This window comes from Lissotriton vulgaris, chromosome 6 (genome assembly GCF_964263255.1).
Source record: "Lissotriton vulgaris chromosome 6, aLisVul1.2, whole genome shotgun sequence".
NCBI lineage: Eukaryota > Metazoa > Chordata > Amphibia > Caudata > Salamandridae > Lissotriton > Lissotriton vulgaris.
In genome coordinates, this window is record NC_141694.1 from 540,108,697 (window position 1) to 540,129,390 (window position 20,694).

The following is a 20,694-nucleotide window of genomic DNA, read 5'->3' on the forward strand; positions in this document are numbered from 1 at the left end:
TAGGAGAAAAAACTTAAATAACATCCGGAACAACACCAAACAAGGGGTGGGAGGGTGGAAGCCACGTGAACGATGGGGCGACCATAGCTCAAAAGGGAGGATGAGGGACGGGAAAAGACCCAACGGACCTCACGAACATAGGAAAGGAACCAAAGGAGCCGGGCAAGAATCTGTACAATAGAAAAGAAACATGAGATCAAACATAATAACCCATAATGTCTCACAAAAATTAGAATATGAAAACCAATCTATTATCATAACTTCAACTGCAGAACAATAAAGCAACACCACTACAATAACGGAAGACTACTTGGAGTTTGACGCAGATGCAGTATCCATCTTCTCGCTGGAGTGGGAATATAGGAAGCTTTTCAATTTCAAGGGGTCATCATAAGTGGTAGTTTTGTTATTAATAGTCACCTTGAAAAGGCAAGGGTGGAACAAGCCATATTGTGCTCCCAAAGAACGCAATTGAGGACGAAGGGACAAGAACTCCTTACGTCGGTCAGCTGTTGACTTGGCATAATCCTGTGAAAAGAATAAAGGATGACCAGACCATGTGATTCGATTCATCGCCCTTGCTGCAGATAAGACTGTAAGTAAGTCAGTATACTCAAGGAAGTACATAATGACACCTCTAGGTTTCCTCAGTGAAGCAGCAGAAGAGAGAGTACCTCTGAATGAGCCTAGACGATGCGCCCTTTGAATGTTAAGGTTGGTGTCCTTCGGCAAATGGAGAAGCTTAGGCAAGAAAGATTTGAAATATGCAATGGGATCAGATCCCTCCAAACCTTCTTCAAGGCCATATAGACGTAGGTTATTACATCTACTCCTATTTTCCAAATTCTCGATCTGCTTATGGAGGATGGAGACTTGTGCACAGACTGGATCTACCTTGGATATAGAGGACTCCATTGAGGCGACATTCTGTTCAAGAGCAATAATCCGTTCATCAACCGAAAGCCATTTGTCTGACAACTGTTGTAGCGTGGACTTAGTCTCTTCAATGAAAGGACGCAGTGCCCGTATCTCGTCCAAAAGTAAGTCAATGGTGGCAGAAGGCGCCTGCGTAGGAGGCGAAGGAGGATCCTTTTTCAATCTTTTGATTGTGCCTTTTTTTGCAACAGGCAATGATGCCACAAAGGATGACGATGACCCCTTAGCAGGTGTGATGTCAGGTAAGTCTTCCATCGCAAGACACTGGTAGCGGGACCCTGTATAACCAAAGTTCTTTTTAACAGTGGTGGATGGTTTGCGCAAGTCTTTGTGTAATCTCCCCATATAAAAAGTGCACAGGTTCAAGAAAGCAGGAGTTAGTGGCAGAAATGAAAATGAAATAACCAAATCGCAAATGTCATGCAGAATGGAGGAGAAACACTCAAAACATATCCAAGCCACAACTCAATGAACCTCACAATATAATACTGCAACCCATGCCTTATAAAAGTACCTGAGCAAATGGGGTTAAGTGGATTGCGTTAAACATGCTCCCCATACAGAATAGAAATAGCAGTATAATTATCAGAAAATTATGAGACATGCACAATAAACCACTGCAATAAACAGTACATCGTCAAGTTTCATTAAATGGTGCAAGCTGAAAATAAAAACCACCTACTAAGAAAAACGTTATGACATTATAAGCAAGGAAAGGTGGCTGACCAAAAAGAGTGAAAAAAGAAACAACATGCAGTCAAACTGGATAGAAAGAAGCATATAACGGTATTCACCTGTTACAACGCATTTTTTACAACGCACTACCACTACAACGCAGGCATTACAACGCATACCATTACAACGCATAGCGCTGGGGGGCGCTCTAGGATAAGAGGTAAGTTTAATTTACTATCCAACACCTTCCCTAGGGTCCACGGGGACTGGAGTTAGAATAGTAAATTATACTTACCACTATCCAGCACCCCAAAGCGCTATGCGTTGTAGTGGTATGCGTTGTGAATACCGCGTTGTAATGGTATGCGGAGTAAAAGTATGCGTTGTAACGTCATACATCCCATATAACACAATGAAGGTAGCAAGGAAACCTTGTGGATCAAAGCCCTAATAGTGAAAACATTTTGTATAAAAACTATGTAGAGCACATAAATTAAAATGCAGCATAAAAAAAATGAGAGAAATGCTATGAACCACTGGCTAGGGCATTAAGAAAAGAACTCCATAACAAAAATCCAGAAAATGAACAACATGCAAGCAGGTAAACAGTATATGCGCAAACGTAGCTCTGAGTCTAAGTGTCAGATAAAACATAAATGATGCAATGTTTCTGAAGCGATTCCCACACTGTTAATTAGAGGAGGCAGTTCAAGGGGCAGTTCAAAGGGCACTTGTTGATGAAGAGAAATACCTCAGAATGCAGGCTGAGGTGACGCAGTTCATTAAAATGTCGTGGCTGCGAAAACAAAAGCGACCAGAGCTTGAGGTAAAAGCTCACATTTCAGCAATATGCGTGGGGCAGGCAAAAAACCAGCTGGCAGCAAAAGCGAAGACTGTCATAAAAGCATTTCCATTAGAAAACAGACAGTTGCGCAAGAAGCCTTCACCGCTAGAAGCAGAGCTCCGTCAGCGGTATGACGAAATGGCGCCTGTAGCCTCTCATAAAGTCTTGTCACTCACTTAATGTGGCAGGAGCACGAAAACGATGAAACGTGGTCCAGGAAGGACACTGAACGACGCCCCTCACATTCCGCCGGCCTCTCGGTCAGGTCCGGAGCGGAAAGTCGTCAGTAGTGCGCCGTCAGGACTCCCATTACCCGCGCCTCCCGAGGAGAGCTACAGGTATGCCGCCATCTTCATCGGGCGTTAGCCACGCCCCCCTGCAATAACATCGTAGATCTTCAAACGTCATGTATATTTAGTGGTTTTGACAAGCATTTCACTCCATACTCTTTCAACAACTTTGTACATTATACTCTATACTCTATACATTACACTCATTAGAACATGTCTCCCTGCACATTCAACCAGATTTTAGTATAGTACAGACAGCGGCCCTCTCTCTCGTGGGGGTCATTTTAAAACCAGATCCATCTCTAGGTGTATGTTCAATGGTGTGTCTGTCCGCAGTTCCTCCCTTTCTCTCAGGTGTCGCCCTGCTGTGTCTGCAGATAATCTACAAGTGGTTGCCAGAAATCTTTTGGTCTGGAGGACAGGGGTAAATGCTCCTCATAAGTCCCCATTGTTTCTTTGCAATATAGCATATCCGACACTCAGTCCATAAATCTGGGCGGCCTTTTGCTGCCCCACTTAATTGCAATACGCCTCTTGGCTAACAGTAGTGCCACTGCCAGCAGCTTCCGTCTCCTAACCTGTTTAATCCTGTGTTTGCCTAGCAGGCATACCAGGGAGGTAACCTACTTGCGGAGAGGGGGAGCAAGGCTGGCCGCCCCACTGGTGCACAGCCGCCCACGGTCACCCCAAGAGTGCCATCCCACACAGGGCTCTCTTCTACCCGGGCCAAGCCGCATTCCACCACCGGGGCCTGCTGCAAATGGCAGATCGATCCTCTTCCCTACTCCGTCTGCTCTGCGCTCTGAACTCTTCAGTCAATTCACCATTCGTGGCCTAAAGTAAGTGCTGGGGATACTGCTGAATGTCTCCCACAATAAGGGGGACGGTAACTTTTCAGGATTGTGACGGATATATTTTTAGGCCGGCGGGAGAGCCAATAGAAACGTCTACTAGGCCATTTTTACCAGGCTACGCCCCGGCTACACCCTTGTGTGGCATCCTGATGCTGTTGCTAGGAGCCTAGAATGTCAGGTTCACCAGCAGAGAATGTTATGTTTGGAAAGTCTTCAGTTGAAGCTTGGTGGATTTACTGTGAAGAGCTTACTTGTGGATGGGATCCTTTTACCTGAATACATCCATCTTATTTCATCTATTATGTTTTGCACTTCTTTACATTTGATGACGAGGACGGGATGAACTTAAGGAAAGGAGCTCAACACTCAAGGTTATTTTGACAGGACCTTGGATTTTAACTGAAGCCTCTTAACTTCAAGGATTTTCAAGGTACTGTAATCATTTTTGGTTTACACTCTGCTATCCTGGATTGATTTTGTGAAGCTCTCCAGTTCATTTATTAGACCTATTAACTATTTTCAAAGTTAATGATCTTGAGTATGTGTTTGTTTTAAAAGCAAACAAGTTTGTAACTTGTGGACAGAGCTATACTGTTTCACCAGGGTTTCAGTCTTATATGATGGTTATAATTCTTCAAACATTCTAACTTTTCAGAAAAAACCTTGGGAAATGTTTCCTTTAAACTACAACTAAAATCTTGACTTACAATTGTTACAGCTTTAAGGACAGGCACAAAAGGTTCTTTTATTATAATTGATGGGGAAGAATTTGGGTCTAGCATGACCCCAAGATCCATTTGCGCTAATCAACTTATTATACTATCCCCCTTTTGTGAAACGTAAACTTTAGTGGTGGTCATTCTCTCCCCATCGATGGGGAAGAATTTGGGTCTAGCATGACCCCAAGATCCATTTGCTCTAACCAACTTATTATACTATCCCCCTTTTGTGAAATGTAAACTTTAGTGGTGGTCATTCTCTCCCCATCGATTATATTAAAAGAACCTTTTGTGCCTGTCCTTAAAGCTGTAACAACTGTAAGTCAAGATTTTAGTTGTAGTTTAAAGGAAAAAATTCCCAAGGTTTTTTCTGAAAAGTTAGGATGTTTGAAGAATTATAACCATCACATAAGATTGAAACCCTGGTGAAACAGTATAGCTCTGTCCACAAGTTACAAGATTTGTTTGCTTTTAAAACAAACACATACTCAAGATCATTGTCTTTGAAAATAGTTAATAGATCTAATAAATGAACTGGAGAGCTTCACAAAATCAATCCAGGATAGCCGAGTGTAAACCAAAAATGATTACAGTACCTTGAAAATCCTTGAAGTTAAGACGCTTCAGTTAAAATCCAAAGTCCAGTCAAAATAACCTTGAGTGTTGAGCTCCTTTCCTTAAGTTCAACGTTTTGCATATTAGACACACTCCTTATCCCTTGTTAAAACATAAAAATTCTGATATATATATATATATATATATATATATATATATATATATATATATGATCCACCAATGAGCCCTCGCGCTCTAAGAAGGCACACAGCGCTCTCCCCACCTCACGTGTTATTTGCCTCTCTGTCACTCGTAATTTCACCTTCCAGGCATATTTTCCAATAGTCGACGCGTTTCGAGGCTGGTACGCCTCTTCTTCCAGGACTGGGCGGGAGGGGAAAAAGAAAACATCAACTGCTCGCTTCATTCTTCCTTTATTTCATGGAATGAAGCACCACCCTAAGTGGGCGTGGCATCGTCATCACATCCAGCGGCATGCTGGTACTTTAAGTCCCATGAGCAATGAGTATATGTAACCTTTAGTAGGCTCTGTTCCCCTCCTTTATTTAGCCATATTGTTCACCTTGTAGTAAGGAGGAAAGTTCCAAATTCACGAGTGATTGTCTGCCTGGGAGGGCGCGCAGACAATCACTCGTGAATTTGGAACTTTCCTCCTTACTACAAGGTGAACAATATGGCTAAATAAAGGAGGGGAACAGAGCCTACTAAAGGTTACATATAGTCATTGCTCATGGGACTTAAAGTACCAGCATGCCGCTGGATGTGATTACGATGCCACGCCCACTTAGGGTGGTGCTTCATTCCATGAAATAAAGGAAGAATGAAGCGAGCAGTTGATGTTTTCTTTTTCCCCTCCCGCCCAGTCCTGGAAGAAGAGGCGTACCAGCCTCGAAACGCGTCGACTATTGGAAAATATGCCTGGAAGGTGAAATTACGAGTGACAGAGAGGCAAATAACACGTGAGGTGGGGAGAGCGCTGTGTGCCTTCTTAGAGCGCGAGGGCTCATTGGTGGATCATTGTTTGCACGGCTGACCCTAGCCGTGGAGAAGAGCACCGGTTCCGGCTCAGTTTGGACTGTTTAACTGAGTGCGGAAGGCTGGAGGTGGGGACTATCCTTTCCAGGGACAGCGCGCCCTCCCAGGCAGACAATCACTCGTGAATTTGGAACTTTCCTCCTTACTACAAGGTGAACAATATGGCAAAATAAAGGAGGGGAACAGAGCCTACTAAAGGTTACATATACTCATTGCTCATGGGACTTAAAGTACCAGCATGCCGCTGGATGTGATGACGATGCCACGCCCACTTAGGGTGGTGCTTCATTCCATGAAATAAAGGAAGAATGAAGCGAGCAGTTGATGTTTTCTTTTTCCCCTCCCGCCCAGTCCTGGAAGAAGAGGCGTACCAGCCTCGAAACGCGTCGACTATTGGAAAATATGCCTGGAAGGTGAAATTACGAGTGACAGAGAGGCAAATAACACGTGAGGTGGGGAGAGCGCTGTGTGCCTTCTTAGAGCGCGAGGGCTCATTGGTGGATCATATATATATATATATATTTTTTTTTCATAAATATATAGTGGATATAAAGACTTCAGCTAACTTGCGCATAAAGCACCAAGACACACTAATAAAATGGTATACAATATGAAGGCTTAGACTAACTGGCCGATATAGCATAAAACAGCACACTACTGTAGAAGATCAAAGGAACAAAAGAATCAAGCTAAATGACATAAGTTAAAATGTTGCTGAATGACACTTCCCTGAAGTAATAATGAAGAACAACGTAAAATAAAAGTAGTAATACCAAAAGTAAAATTAATATACCACAGTTCTTTTAGAATAACACATCAAACACAAATCACTATTTTCGGATGACTGAACCTTCCAGTGTGTGTGTCACAGAAATATTTCTTTAATTGTGAGCGTGTCACAGCTGTAACACGCCAAAAAAAAATGAAAAGACCATTTATCCTGTCGTTCCCCGAGTGTGCGTGTCACTGTTGTCCACTGTGACGCGCTAAATCTGCATTCTCCGTGAAAATTCAGTACAGGCCCACAATGTGCCTTCAATAAAAGTGCAAAAAAAAACAACGGTGTGTGGCCACAGTGTGCGTGTCACTGATGAAAACACCCATTAGATTAACTTTACGAAAATACACCCAACATGGCTTCCAAGCTGGCGTGATGACGTGCAGTCTTGTTTGATGATGAGCCGCATCTAAGTCACATTACCCAGGATTCTTTGCCCGAAGGATGTGCGCGTCACTTGCTTCAAGAAGACGCTGCATAGAAGCTTGTCAGTACGCGTCAGACACATTCCGTTTCATCAGCCAAGCGATGACGTGCCTTCAATATAGAAATGCTCGGAACACTCCCTTGCGACAAAACCAGCGGCTGATTAAAAAGACGCCTGACTCGAGTAATTGCGTGGACCACTCTCTCGAGGCACCGGAGCAGCTGATTTAAAAGATGCCTCGAGTATCAGTTGCAATGGGTACGTACAAGTCTATTGATTAATGCCTCATGTAAACATTTCACCTTAGTAGAAGGCAGGCAAACCACTCTGCATTAAGGCAGATAGAGATTTCATCCACATTTCCAGCAAATAGAATGAACCAATTTTTTTAAAACAATCCAAAAACAACTTTCAATTAAGGCAGTCCACTACTGTTTAAAATCCACATCTTGGGGTCATGCTAGACCCAAAATCTTCCCCTTTGATTATATTAAAAGAACCTTTTGTGCCTGTCCTTAAAGCTGGAACAACTGTAAGTCAAGATTTTAGTTGTAGTTTAAAGGAAAAATTTCCCAAGGTTTTTTCTGAAAAGTTAGGATGTTTGAAGAATTATAACCATCACATAAGATTGAAAGAAAATGCAGTACCTGTATGTTGCAAAGTACGCAATGTGCCTGTTGCTGTCAGGGACCAAGTGAAAGAGGAGCTGCATAGACTTGTTAAAGAAGGAATCTTAGAGGAGGTTGAAGGGACTGAATGGGTCGCCCCCATTGTCGCAGCGAAGAAATCGGATGGTTCTCTGCGCCTCTGTGTAGATCTGAGAGAATTAAATAAAAATGTTGTAGTGGACCACTATCCCTTGCCAAAGATTGCTGATATGTTAATGTGTTTGAAAGGTGCTAAAGTCTTTAGCACGGTTGATTTAAGATCTGCTTACCACCAGATTAATCTTTTTTTTTTTTTTTTTTTTTTGTTTTTTTTTGTTCCTCATCTCAACCATGGCTGGCCCGTCAGTACCGTGGACAGGGAAAAAAGAGATGTGGAGAGTAGACATGCTGCCTCAGTGCAGGACTGGTTGGGGTGCGATCGTATTACGGAACCGACAAGACCCTACAGCAATGCCGTTATCTCACTCAATCTCTGGCCCCTATGCACCCATCGACAGGTGAATGCCATTAACCAGATTCCACTATTGCTGTTACCACTGATTCGCCTTAAAACAAGGACGACAGTGATATAGCGAAGAGAGTGTGTCATGGCTTCGTAATCATTGGAACTGGGGGAAAAAAAAAAAAAAAAGAAGAAAAAAAAAACCCCAGCTCGAGTTATTGGGACCAATCAAGTTTCGACCAAAAAGCTCTTTTATCTGGTTTTCCAGCCCTGGAAAGATCCATTTTAGATATTTGTAGCATGGAGGAACACCAGTCGTATAAGGTCGGGGGAGAAGCCTCTTTCCAGCGCCTGTAAATCTCTCGTCGCGCCGCCAACATTGAGTAGAACAAAAGATTGTTGTTAGCATTACGTTTCGTGTCCACTACACCAAATATTACTAAGCGGAGATCTATGTTCACGATGGAGCCTGTTGAAGATGTTAATCTGGTGCCTATTGATTGCCAGTAAGATATTAGACGTGGGCATTCGTAAAACATATGCGCATCCGAGGCTGCCTCTTGGCCACAACGGGGACAAGCCACTGGTATACCTGGTGAAAATTTAGACAACCTCTGAGGCGAATAATAAGCCCTGTGGAGGGTAAAAAGGTGGTTTCTACGAAGCCAGGCAGGTTTAACGATATCCCAGAGAACATTGCAGGAGGTTAGCCAAAGTTCGTGCAAGTTTATTGTAGGCAATAGGGAGCCCCAGAGCTGTTCTGGAAGATGGAATTCTCCGTCGATCTCTTCTAAGATTAAATTATAGAAGAAGGAGACCTCCTTGGGTGCTGGTGGCCTATCGAGTAGAGAAGATTCCAAGTGGCTACTTCCTCCTAGAGGTGGTTGTTGTCGAAAAGGTGGCCCTATTTTTTGTGCTTGTGCCCAACTTGAAATTTGTAGGAATTTTAATCTAGAGAGATTGGGACCTACCATGCTGACTAGGTGCTCCCAGGAGAACATATCCCCTTCAAAAAATAGATCGCCCCATGATGATATACCAGCGTCTTTCAGTGGGCTAATCAATGTGTCTTTGGTCCAGCCAGGGGGAGCAGGAAGATCCCATATAGGAGATCTATTAGAATGGTAGCCTATTTTGGTAGCAACTCGAAGGTTATACTAAGTTCTTGCAAGGTCCTGCAATACCTTCAGTTTGATCTTCTTAAATAATTTAGGGTCTCCAAACTTAAATAAAAAACCTGACTGGTTTAGACCCTCACACTGCAATAATGCTGTGAACATGAGCCCGATGCCTTGATCTGCTGGAGTTTTGAGTAACATACGGGCATGTGTCAACTGAAAGGCCCAAGCATAAATCTGGAGGTCAGGACCAGCCAAACCACCCTTCTCCCTACGTCGCCTCAGTTTGGTCCAAGCAATTCTGGCAGTCTTATTCCTCCAAACAAATGAAGTAATGTCACTCTGCATCTTTGCTATCAGTGTTTTCTCAAAGTAAAGTGGCAAACTGTTTAAAATAAAAGTCAACCTTGGTAGGATAGACATCTTAACTAAGTTTGACCGACCCAGGAGCGATAAAGGAAGATGTGCCCAGGAGCTCATTAGTTTCCTACATTCTTTAGCCACTAAAGTAAAATTTGTAGAGGCGATCAACTTTATATCCTTTATGATCTTTATGCCGAGATATCTCATATTATCACAGGGTTGCACAGGAAGCCCCGCTGCTATGCCATTCCACACCATGACCTCAGTCTTCGTGGCATTAACTTCGTAGCCAGAGATATTACCAAATTGTTGTGCTAATTTTATGGCTCTCGGAAATGCGGAATTGATGTCAGAGGTGATGATCATAATATCATCAGCATACAGGGATACTTTTTTTGTCCAATCTCTATATCTAAAAGGTGTGATTTTAGTATCTTCCCGTATTTTTTGAGCAAATGGCTCAATATATAGATCGAACAGGAGGGGTGAAAGCGGGCACCCCTGCCGGGTGCCCCTTGTGATGGTAAATGGTTCCGACAGACCCCCATTAACCAGTACCGAGGCCGAAGGGCTATGGTACAGCAATTCCACCGCTCTACGAAAGGCCTGTCCCACGCCGAATTTTTCCAAGGCCCCCGACAGGTATACCCAATTGACCCTGTCAAAGGCCTTGGCTGCGTCCAACGTGAGAATAGCCAAGGGCAACGATGAACTAGTTGCCATGTCGATCGCTCCTATTAGGTCATAAGTCAGCTCAAAAAGCTGGCGGCCTTTAACAAAGCCCTTTTGATTTGAATGTAGAACTGAAGGGGCGACCTGGCCCAACCTTTTAGCTAGCAGTGAGGCGAAGGTCTTATAGTCTGCGTTGAGTATTGAGATAGGGCGATACGAGCCGCAGGCGGTGGATGCCTTTCCTGGTTTCAATATTAGCGTAATTGATGCTTTATTCCAGGTTATGGGTGGTATATCGCCATCTATCAGGACTTGATTAAATAACCTGGTAAGAAAAGGGGCAATGTCAGGTACAAGATGTTTATAAATCTCTGCCGGGAGACCGTCAGGCCCCGCCGCCTTCCCGTTACTGCTTTTGAGTATGGCCTCTGATACCTCTTCTACAGTTATAGGCTGGTCTAAAGAGGCCGCTTGTTCAATAGTTAATGATGGGAGTGAGATTTTGTTAAGCCAATTTCTTACATTATCAAAGGAAATGTTGTTGTCTTCACGGTAGATGGCTTGAAAAAAGTCTTTAAAAGCTGACCTAATCTCTGGGTCAGATGATACTGTTCCCAGGCCAGTAGATATCGACTCAATATTGTTACGGGTCTGGTCAGTTCTTGACTTCCAGGCTAAGAGTTTGCCCGCCCCTTCGCCAAATTCAAAATTAGCTAACTTGCTAGCTTCCCACCTTTGCAGGATACGTTGGTTTAGAAGAGAAGCTAACCGCCCTTTAAGCTTTGACAAATCCTCCTGTTTAGCCAAAATGACATGTTCAGGAGCATTGTCAAGACTGTCTAACTCAGTTTGGACAATCGATATATTTGCCTCTATCAGCGCGACCCCTTGGGTGTACTGTTTTTTACAAAACGAAGTTTTGTTCTTGATGACACCTCTCAAAAAACATTTGAAGGCGTCCCATACTGTACTAGAGCAAGCGGAACCAATGTTAACTTTAAAGAACTCTTGTGTTTCCACTCTAATATATTCCAAGTCATCGGGAGATGTGAGGAGAGACCTATCGATTGACCATGATCTAATGATGGGTTGGGATTGAAACTGAAGGTCAAGGAGCACCGCCGAGTGATCAGACAGATGGGATGGTACATAAATGATACTCCTTACTGATTTTTCAAGAGCTCTGGTTATTAGGAAAAAATCTATCCTTGATCTGTGGCGATACTTATAATTTCGAAAGGAGAAGCCGATTTTCTGCCCTGATCTCGCTCTCCATATATCAATAAGTCCATACTGATGCATAGATTTTAGCAAGAACTCTCTGGATTTTGAGAGAGCGAGTTGTCGGGCAGAAGTGGACTTATCCAGTAAAGGGTCAAGCACGATATTAAAATCTCCCGCTATTATCATTGGTTCTGGAAAGTGCAAGAGCTCGGAAAATAGAGAGGCCAGGGCGGAGGGGTCATCTCGATTAGGCCCGTAATATCCAACCAAGGTGATGCGTACACTACCTAACATAACAGCAACAATTACCCATCTACCCAAGGAATCAACCTTCTGTTTCAGGAGTCTTGATGTAATAGTTTTTTTTAAATAAGATGGCTACCCCTCTAGTGTTAGTTGTTTGAGAGGTGGCAACAATAAAGTCTATCCACCTGTTTTTTTTCACCAAGTCTGATACTTCAGTTTCTACTAAGTGTGTCTCCTGGAGTATGATGACCTGCGCATCAAAATCACGGATGTATTGTAAAATTGTATTAGATCTAGGTTTGGTGCGCAGGCCATTAACATTCCAGGAGAGGAGTTTAATGGTACTCATATTTAATATATCTAATGATGCTAGGCCCTGCTGACTTACACACCTTAATATTACTTGGAGATACACAATTCGTCCATTTTTCACTTATACAGTTATCAGCCGCCTGTTTAGAGATGAGAAACTTTTTGTTTTTTATAACCCTAACCCTTGCCCACAAACCACCCCCCCCCCCACCCCTGAGGAACCCCAAGTGGATCAACCGGAGCGAACCGGTGTGTGATACCCCTGACCCAGTCTAAGCTAAAGCAAAGCGTTGGTGAAAATAATGTTTAAGGGCTAAATAGATCTGATGGCAATTAAACCTATTATAATCATAAACTGGGTTAGATTGAGTTACATTGGCTGTAGCTCTAAGAGGGTTTTTAGAGGTATATGTATAATTTTGAGCACCCTGTGTTATATTTCTCGTGATTTTATTTTATGAAGTTTTTATTTTTTATTTTTACTGTTTTATATATATTTGTTCTAACCTTTCCTTCCCAGGGTATATTTTTTTCTTTTTTTTATTTCTCTTTTTTCCTCTATTTATTTATTTTTTCCCCTCTATTTGTTTCTTCTTTTTTTTTTTTTTTTTTTTTTGTTTTCTTCTTTCCCCTTTTCTCCCACTTTCTGATCATTTATCTTTTTTCCTTCTTTTTTTTTATCTTTATCTTTATCATTATTCCTTTCGTTCTCCTTTCATTATTTTCCAGCTCCTTGTTCTTATTTATTTATTTATTTGTTTTTGTTATTCTAGGATAACTTATTTTCTACTCTGCTTCACTTCTGCTACTGAGGTTTATGTCAACACTCAAACAGCAATAAAATGAGGGATTATGCAGAAAACACTCGAGGTTAATGGTTACAGATTAAACAATGGTCAATTTTTTTTAGGAGTGCCAATGGTCATTAATAGCTCATCTGCGGCCTGAACTGTGCGGACATTAAACATTTTATTGTTAAGCATGATCTTCAGTGCAGCAGGGAAGCTAAGCTGCACTGAGGCCCCTAGATCTCTAAATGCCTCCATTCTCCTACCCAGCTCCCACTGCCTCTCGAGGGTCGCCCTTGACAGGTCTGATCGTACCTGGAAAGAGAAGCCCTCTCCAGACAGGGATTTTTGTTTAAGGGCAAGGTTAAGGATGTGATCCTTCAAAAGAAAAGTGTGGAAGTTCACAAGAATCTTACGGGGCTTTGTCCGCTGCAAATTGCGCCTGAAGGGATCCCTGTGAACCCTTTGAATGTCAAGGCTGAGCTCATCCTCTGAATGTGTTAAGTTTAAAGATTTTATGAGGAGTTGAATAATGTAAGTTTTGATGTTGGTTCCTTCACTTCCCTCTGGTACATTCAAAATGCGAATGTTGGGACGCCTCGTGTTGTTTTCCAGGGTCTCCATTCTGTCAGCTAATAGAATGTCCTCTTTTTTAAGTTTCACTATTTCTTCTTTGACATTATCTAATTCTAGGGACATTACCGCAGTAGTCTCTTCGAGCGCCCCAGTTCTAGAAAAAAGTCCGTCAATTTTATTATCCAATGATTCACAGTAAGTTCTAATCTCTTTTTGGATTTTAGATGACTCCTGGAAGCCTCGCTTTATGTCGGCCGACAGGTTAGAGATCATGGTTAGGACTGAGAGATCAAAAGGAGAGGCAGAGGCAGTAGGGTCTGTTGTTGATTTTGTTGCCAAAGTATGAAGAGTATGAGAAGGCTCAAGAGGTAGTTGCAGTTGGATGTTATGATCTTCATTTAAAGGGCCCTCCAATATTGGGAATTGTTGATTGTCCCACTCTAGAGCTACTGCCTCAAGATTTGCGTCAGCTTCCAGGCTGGTATGTTTACCAGGGAGGCGAGAGTGTGCATCTTCAGTGTTGCTTGTAGGCGCTGCCATAGTCAAGTCTGCCTTTTTGGGACTCATAGAACTACTAGGGCTATTGCTGACACTACTACACTGCTGTATTGATACCTCTGGAGTCGGAGCTGTGTCTGCTGTTGCAGTATTTTCAGCGGGTAGACTCTCATTATGCAGCGCTCCTTCCATGTTTTGTGAGCGAAAGGCCATACAACTAGATGTGGCAGGGCTGGGAGTTGTTTCTGAAGGAGCCGCTCTGTTGGAGGTTCAAAACCTGAGGTATGGCCTTAAAATAAGAGCGCAGAGAAGGAGTTATCCTGGAACCAGAGTCCAGAACTGATTTAAGCGCCTTGGCTTTTTTGGCTCGTTTAGGTTTAACCTCTGAAGAGAGGTAAGAAGAGGATTTAGATAGCGTTCTGTTGGTATTGGTAACAGTACCACTATTACTGAAAGGTATTTTGCTAGTTAGATTGTCTAAATTAGATCGTGCTGCAGTATCATCTCGATCATCCCCCCCAATCTCCTGTGTGGGTTCCAGAGCTGAAGTGGCAAACAGGTTTGATTTACCCCGATTGGATTTCCCTCTTCGGTAATGGTATTGAGTCCTAATTTTAGCAGCCTTTTTTTCTCTATGCCCCTTATTAGTTGTTACTAAAGTCGATTTTATAGAAGAATCATGCTGGGCTAAGGTAAGGCTTCTAAGGGAATAGGGGTTGTTAGCCAACCTAGGGCTCAGCTCTTGAGTCTTTACACCAAGAATTGACTTATCTTCCAGCCCGGCGGAACCCCTTTCAGGTCCCACCACACCCAGCTCGTCTTGCACCCTCAAGGGTTGATCAGCCAGTGCTCCCCCCTCTCCCTGGCACCCCTTCACCTTTTTCGCCGTCAGCCCGAGTTTTTTAGGCTCCACTGCTGCCTCTGAACAAATTGCAACAGCCGGCTCCACACCGTTCAGGATCGGGACGACCGATGCAGCCTCGCGTGCCTCCCCGACAGCAGACACAGAAATGAAGTCTCTAGAAAGGGAGCGGACCTGTCTCCCTCGACGAAGCTCCAGGGCGGCCCGATGCCACTTCCACGGTGCCGCCGACAACAGTGATAGCCAAGTCCGTGGCTGATGCAGGAGCAGAATCGGCGCCAGGAGGGAAACGCTCGGCAGAGTGAATGCCGTGTCGGAGCGGAGCACGCCCCCAAGCACTCGCATGGAGAGTGAAAGGAGACCGGATCAAACGGCCCGGTAATTGCGGAAAATCATCGGTAAGGGGATGTTTAGGGCAAGCGAAGATGTCAAGATCTGCAGAAAATGCTGGCAAAACTGATTCTCATGTAAAGCCCTTGTTCGCACATGAAAAAACCCGAACGCTCTGCTAAAGCTTAGAGCGGGGTATCGCGGCAGCTAGCCTGCTGCCGCCATGTTCCTCTCTCAATCAGCCAACCACCAGATTAATCTTGATGAAGGATCAAAACATTTGACGGCTTTTATAACTCCGTTTGGCACATTCCGTTTTGTGAGGCTACCATTTGGCTTGGTTTCAGCCGCCTCTGTTTTTCAAAGGGCTCTAGAGAAGGTGCTTAAGGATTTAAAAGGGGTAAGAGTTTATCAGGATGACATTCTGATATTTGGGTCTGACGATGAGGAACATGATGATAGGCTTTTGAAAGTTTCAGAAGCCTTGTGTGAAGCAGGTCTTACAGTGAAAATTGAGAAGTGCAAATTCAAAAAAGATTCCATTGATTACCTTGGTCACACAGTCTCCAGAGGGGGTACTTTGCCAAAAGAAAGCTTAGTCACTACCATTTTCAAAATGTCTTCGCCAACCAACAAAGAGGAGTTGATGAATTTTTTAGGTATGGCTGAATATTACAGCAAGTTCATAAAAGGTTTTGCTTCACTGTGTGTTCACATGAGAACTTTGCTGAAGAAAGGTTGTGAATTTTTTTGGAGTGACAAGTGTGAGGAGGAATTTTCCATTTTAAAAGAGAAATTCAGTTGTGCCCCTAAGATGAACAGTTTTGATCCAGGAAAGAAGTCGATTCTAATCACTGACGCTAGTCTGAAAGTTCTTGGTGCGGTTTTGGTTCAGAAGTGTGATGGTCAAGAAAGAGTGATTTTGTTTTTGTCAAGGAGTTTAAAAGGTGCTGAGACACGATACTCGGTAGTGGAAAGAGAAGCATTGGCTGTTTATTGGTCAGTAAAAAAGCTTAAAAATGTGTTATGGGGTAGCACCTTTGAGATAAGGACTGACCACAAACCGCTATGTGAGATTTTGAAGAAGAAAGGTATTGACGCTATTTCTAGCAGGATCACAAAATGGGTGATAGGGCTACAAGACTATAATTTTGAAGTGAAGTATCTCCCTGGAGTTGAAAACAAGGTTGCTGATGCATTATCTTGTCTTGTTCCGCATGAGGAATCTAGCACGAATGATGATCTTGAAGAAGAGGATGAGTTGGTTTGTGCCATAGATGAGTGTGTGGTTGATAGAGACAAATGGGTTAAGGAGTTAGGGGAAGATTCGGTTCTTGTGGAAGTTTTAAGGCTTGTTAATGCAGGTTGGAAGTTTAAACCTAAGAATAATGAACATGGGGGAACATTCTGGCATGTCAAGGATCAGCTTGCTAAACAAGATGGTTTACTTATCAGAGGCACAAGGTTAGTTCCACCAGTTTCCATTAGAGGTGAACTCATTTCTTTAGCACACATTGGTCACTTAGGCATTTCCAAAACAAAAGAGAGCTTAAGATCATTTTATTGGTGGCCAGGCATGGATTTGGAGGTTAAGAGGAAAATTAGAGATTGCGTAGAGTGTGCATTGAGTGAAAGAGTGGCAAAGCCTTAAGTTTAACCTATGGTTATTAGAGACAGTCCGGATGGACCTTGGAAAGAAGTAGGCTTAGATTTTTTTAGGACCAATATTCTCTTCCGGCAGTGAGTGGTATGTTCTAGTTTTAACTGATTTCTTTTCAAGGGTGAACAGACAAAATATCGACTCCAAAATATCGACTGGACATAATATCGAGTTTTAAATATAGACTGGACAAAATATCGACTGGACATAATATCGACTACAAAAATATCGTTTTTCAGGTAAGTGAAGTAATATCGACTGTTTAAAATATAGATAGCAAAAATATCGAATTTTTAATAATATATAATATTTTATAGTGTATTTTTATGTAATAATATGTGTGAAAAGTGTGTATTAATGTTATAAAATATTTTATTAAATGGAATTTGTTTTTTTAATAATTGCGTTATGTAATTCTGTAGCGGGTTGTGGGTTTATAGGGGAATAGGGTGGGAAGTAATTTAATAATAATTAATTAATTAATATATGTTTGTAAATATTTATAATTAATAATTAATTGATAATTAATAATAATTAGTTAATTAATTAATATAATTTTGTACATATTTTGAATTAGTAATTAATTGGTAATTGATTAATTGTAATTAGTTAATTACATTAATTAGAGTACATTTTAATATATATAATTTTGTGTTATTCTTAAGTAATTAATTGGGAAAAAATAATATTAAGTATTAAAATAATTACAGCTAATGTGCTAATATATTTACTTTATTGTTATTGTTAATTAATAATTAATTGGTAATTAAATAATATTGATAAATTTTGGGTAAAGGAGTATTTTTAGGGTTCAGGGTCAGTTTTAGTTTTTGGGTAAAGGGGCATTTTTAGGGTTCAGGGTCAGTTTTCAGTTTTTGGGTAAAGGGGCATTTTTAGGGTTCAGGGTCAGTTTTCAGTTTTTGGGTAAAGGGGCATTTTTAGGGTTCAGGGTCAGTTTTCAGTTTTTGGGTAAAGGGGTATTTTTAGGGTTCATGGTCAGTTTTCAGTTTTTGGGTAAAGGGGCATTTTTAGGGTTCAGGGTCAGTTTTCAGTTTTTGGGTAAAGGGGCATTTTTAGGGTTCAGGGTCAGTTTTCAGTTTTTGGGTAAAGGGGCATTTTTAGGGTTCAGGGTCAGTTTTCAGTTTTTGGGTAAAGGGGCATTTTTAGGGTTCAGGGTCAGTTTTCAGTTTTTGGGTAAAGGGGCATTTTTAGGGTTCAGGGTCAGTTTTTAGTTTTTGGGTAAAGGGGTATTTTTAGGGTTCAGGGTCAGTTTTGGGTTTTTGGGTAAAGGGGTATATTTTAGGGTTCAGGGTCAACAAATAAGATTGTAATTTTTTTTTTTATTATTTTCATTTATTATTTAATTATTATAATTTAATTTTAATTTAATTTAAGTATTTTTAAGTATATTTTAGTCATTTAAATTTAATATTAATTTAATTTAACACTGTTTTTAATAAAGTCGATATTTTTTACATCTATATTATTGTTAACGATATTTTGTACTCGATATTTTTGTACTTACCTGTTTGTAGATAGAAAGTCGATATTTTGTCTGTCGATATTTTGGCAACGATATTTTTGCAGGTCGATATTTTGGCAGTCTATATTATTTCAGTAATCCCTTTTCAAGGTGGCCAGAGATAGCAATCACTCGTGGTATAGAAACAACACATGTGATAGCTTTTCTAGAAAAGTTATTTGCCAGGGAAGGGATTCCAAACACAATACCTACAGATAATGGTTGTCAACTTGTCTCTAGTGAAATGGAGACGTTTCTCTCTAAACATGGGGTCAAACACAAGAGGTCATCATTGTATCACCCAGAAACCAATGGCATGGTTGAGAGGTTCAACCGGGTGCTTAAAGAGACCATTAGGATGACAAAATCTTCAGGATCTGATTGGAGATGTGATATTTTTAAAAAGGTTAAGGTTTATAGATTATCTCCACATGCAATTACTAATAAATCACCTTTTGAACTTTTCAGATCTAGGAAAGCCAATACTTTTGTAGTGTAGTTCCTATATTCCCAATAGGCTCTGCGCATTGGACTAATATAAACAGCAGTGTAGATGTAGGACTGAGGTCGACTAGGTCTCTACTGACTATATTAGACTTAATTAGTTTTGCCAGCTAGCTCAGAGGTCATTAGAAACGTTCTCGAATGTTCAGGAAAGAGTTAACTCTCTGGATTTAGACAAGAAGGGATTAGCTTCTGACAACCATACAAACATGACAACTTTGCTCCCTCAGAAAAGAGTGTATCTCTAGAGTTGTGTGAAAACAATAGGCAGCTATTTCACTCAGTCAACCGTGCATACTTAGTTTCACCAGAGTGCAGAGAAATAGAGAGATGGGCGTTTTCAATAAAATGTGGTATTTATTGAGCAGTCTTCTTTCTCATGCAAGAGAAATTAATTGCCACAATTGCAATACTTATCATAAAGTAAAGTGCATACAGTAAAAGTAGTATTATGAAATAATACTGTAAAAGCATTGATATGGTTTCTTAGCCATATGGTACTTTAAAATGGATAAAATATACACATACATAAAAACATTGACTAACGTACTCAACTGGTGCTTCTAACTACGCCTACCCCGGTGTACCTGACCTAAGCCTAATACTTGGGAAGGAGTAAGTAAGTAGCAGTTTAAGTTAAGTTGATTAAGATTGTTCTGCCAAGAATCTGAATCAAGAATTCTCTTAAGGGTTTAGTCAGCTCCGTACCTTGGTAATAGAATGTAGGAGGTCTGGTACCTCTTTCTTCAAGACTCGATCTCCCAGCAACCCGCAAGGGTGGCTGGAAACACCGGAGCTGGATTTTCTCGGCTGGAGAAAAAGACAGCATCTCTCTCAGTGCGTCAAAACAGGAGGGGCGGCTTCCGTGGGCTCTCGCTTCAGCTGGGCTCTCGGGCAAGTAGATAGCCGCTCTGCTCCAAACCACCTTGTGTTTGCTTAAGGCAACTGTTGGTATATTTATACCTGAAAGGTGCCGAGTTTGACATAAGGTTGGACATAAGATGTCACTAAGAACTAACAGTTCTTTCTGGACTCCAGGAGTTCTTGTTCAAATCAAAACAAAAGCAGGGGGGGATTTCCCGGGCTGCTGGAGGCTTGGTTTGTTTAAAGAACGCGTTGTGCTTTCTAGGAGTCTATGGGAGTAGCTGTGCTGTGCTTTGGACTGCATGGGCTATTACTGAATATGGATATGATTCTTATGCCTTTATAAGGATATTATTAATTATAACCACATAAGGGCATGAATCGGGAATATCGAATTAGGGTCCTAGATAGAAATACACTTTGGTAGCACCTGTTTGGGTTAATGACTTACAACCTAAGTTGGACTCTGATAATGATGAGTGTAATTGGAAATTATGTGAGTCTTTAAAAATTGAAAATAGAAAAAGACTTCATGATTTGAGAAAGAATGTTAAAAAAAACGTGTGTAAAAGAGGGAGTTTGGGTTCTTATAAAAAATCTGTGTAAAAAACCCAAAATGCTTTCTGCAATGTTTTTGAAGCCAATTCAAGTCATCAAAGTCTTCAATAATGTGATCAAGACAGCAGATCATCGGATTTGGAACATGAACAGGGTTGTGGTGGTTTGAGAAGATCTTATTTCTAAATCCAGAGGCTTTGATAATCAAAGTAAGATGCATCCTGATCCATCTTCGAAGTCATCTCCTCAAGGTGTGCCACCACTTGATGTTCGCAAATCGTCAAGAATCCCTCGTATACCTACTTATCTAAAAGACTTTGTTAAATAGGACTTACTTTGCATATTTGTTTATT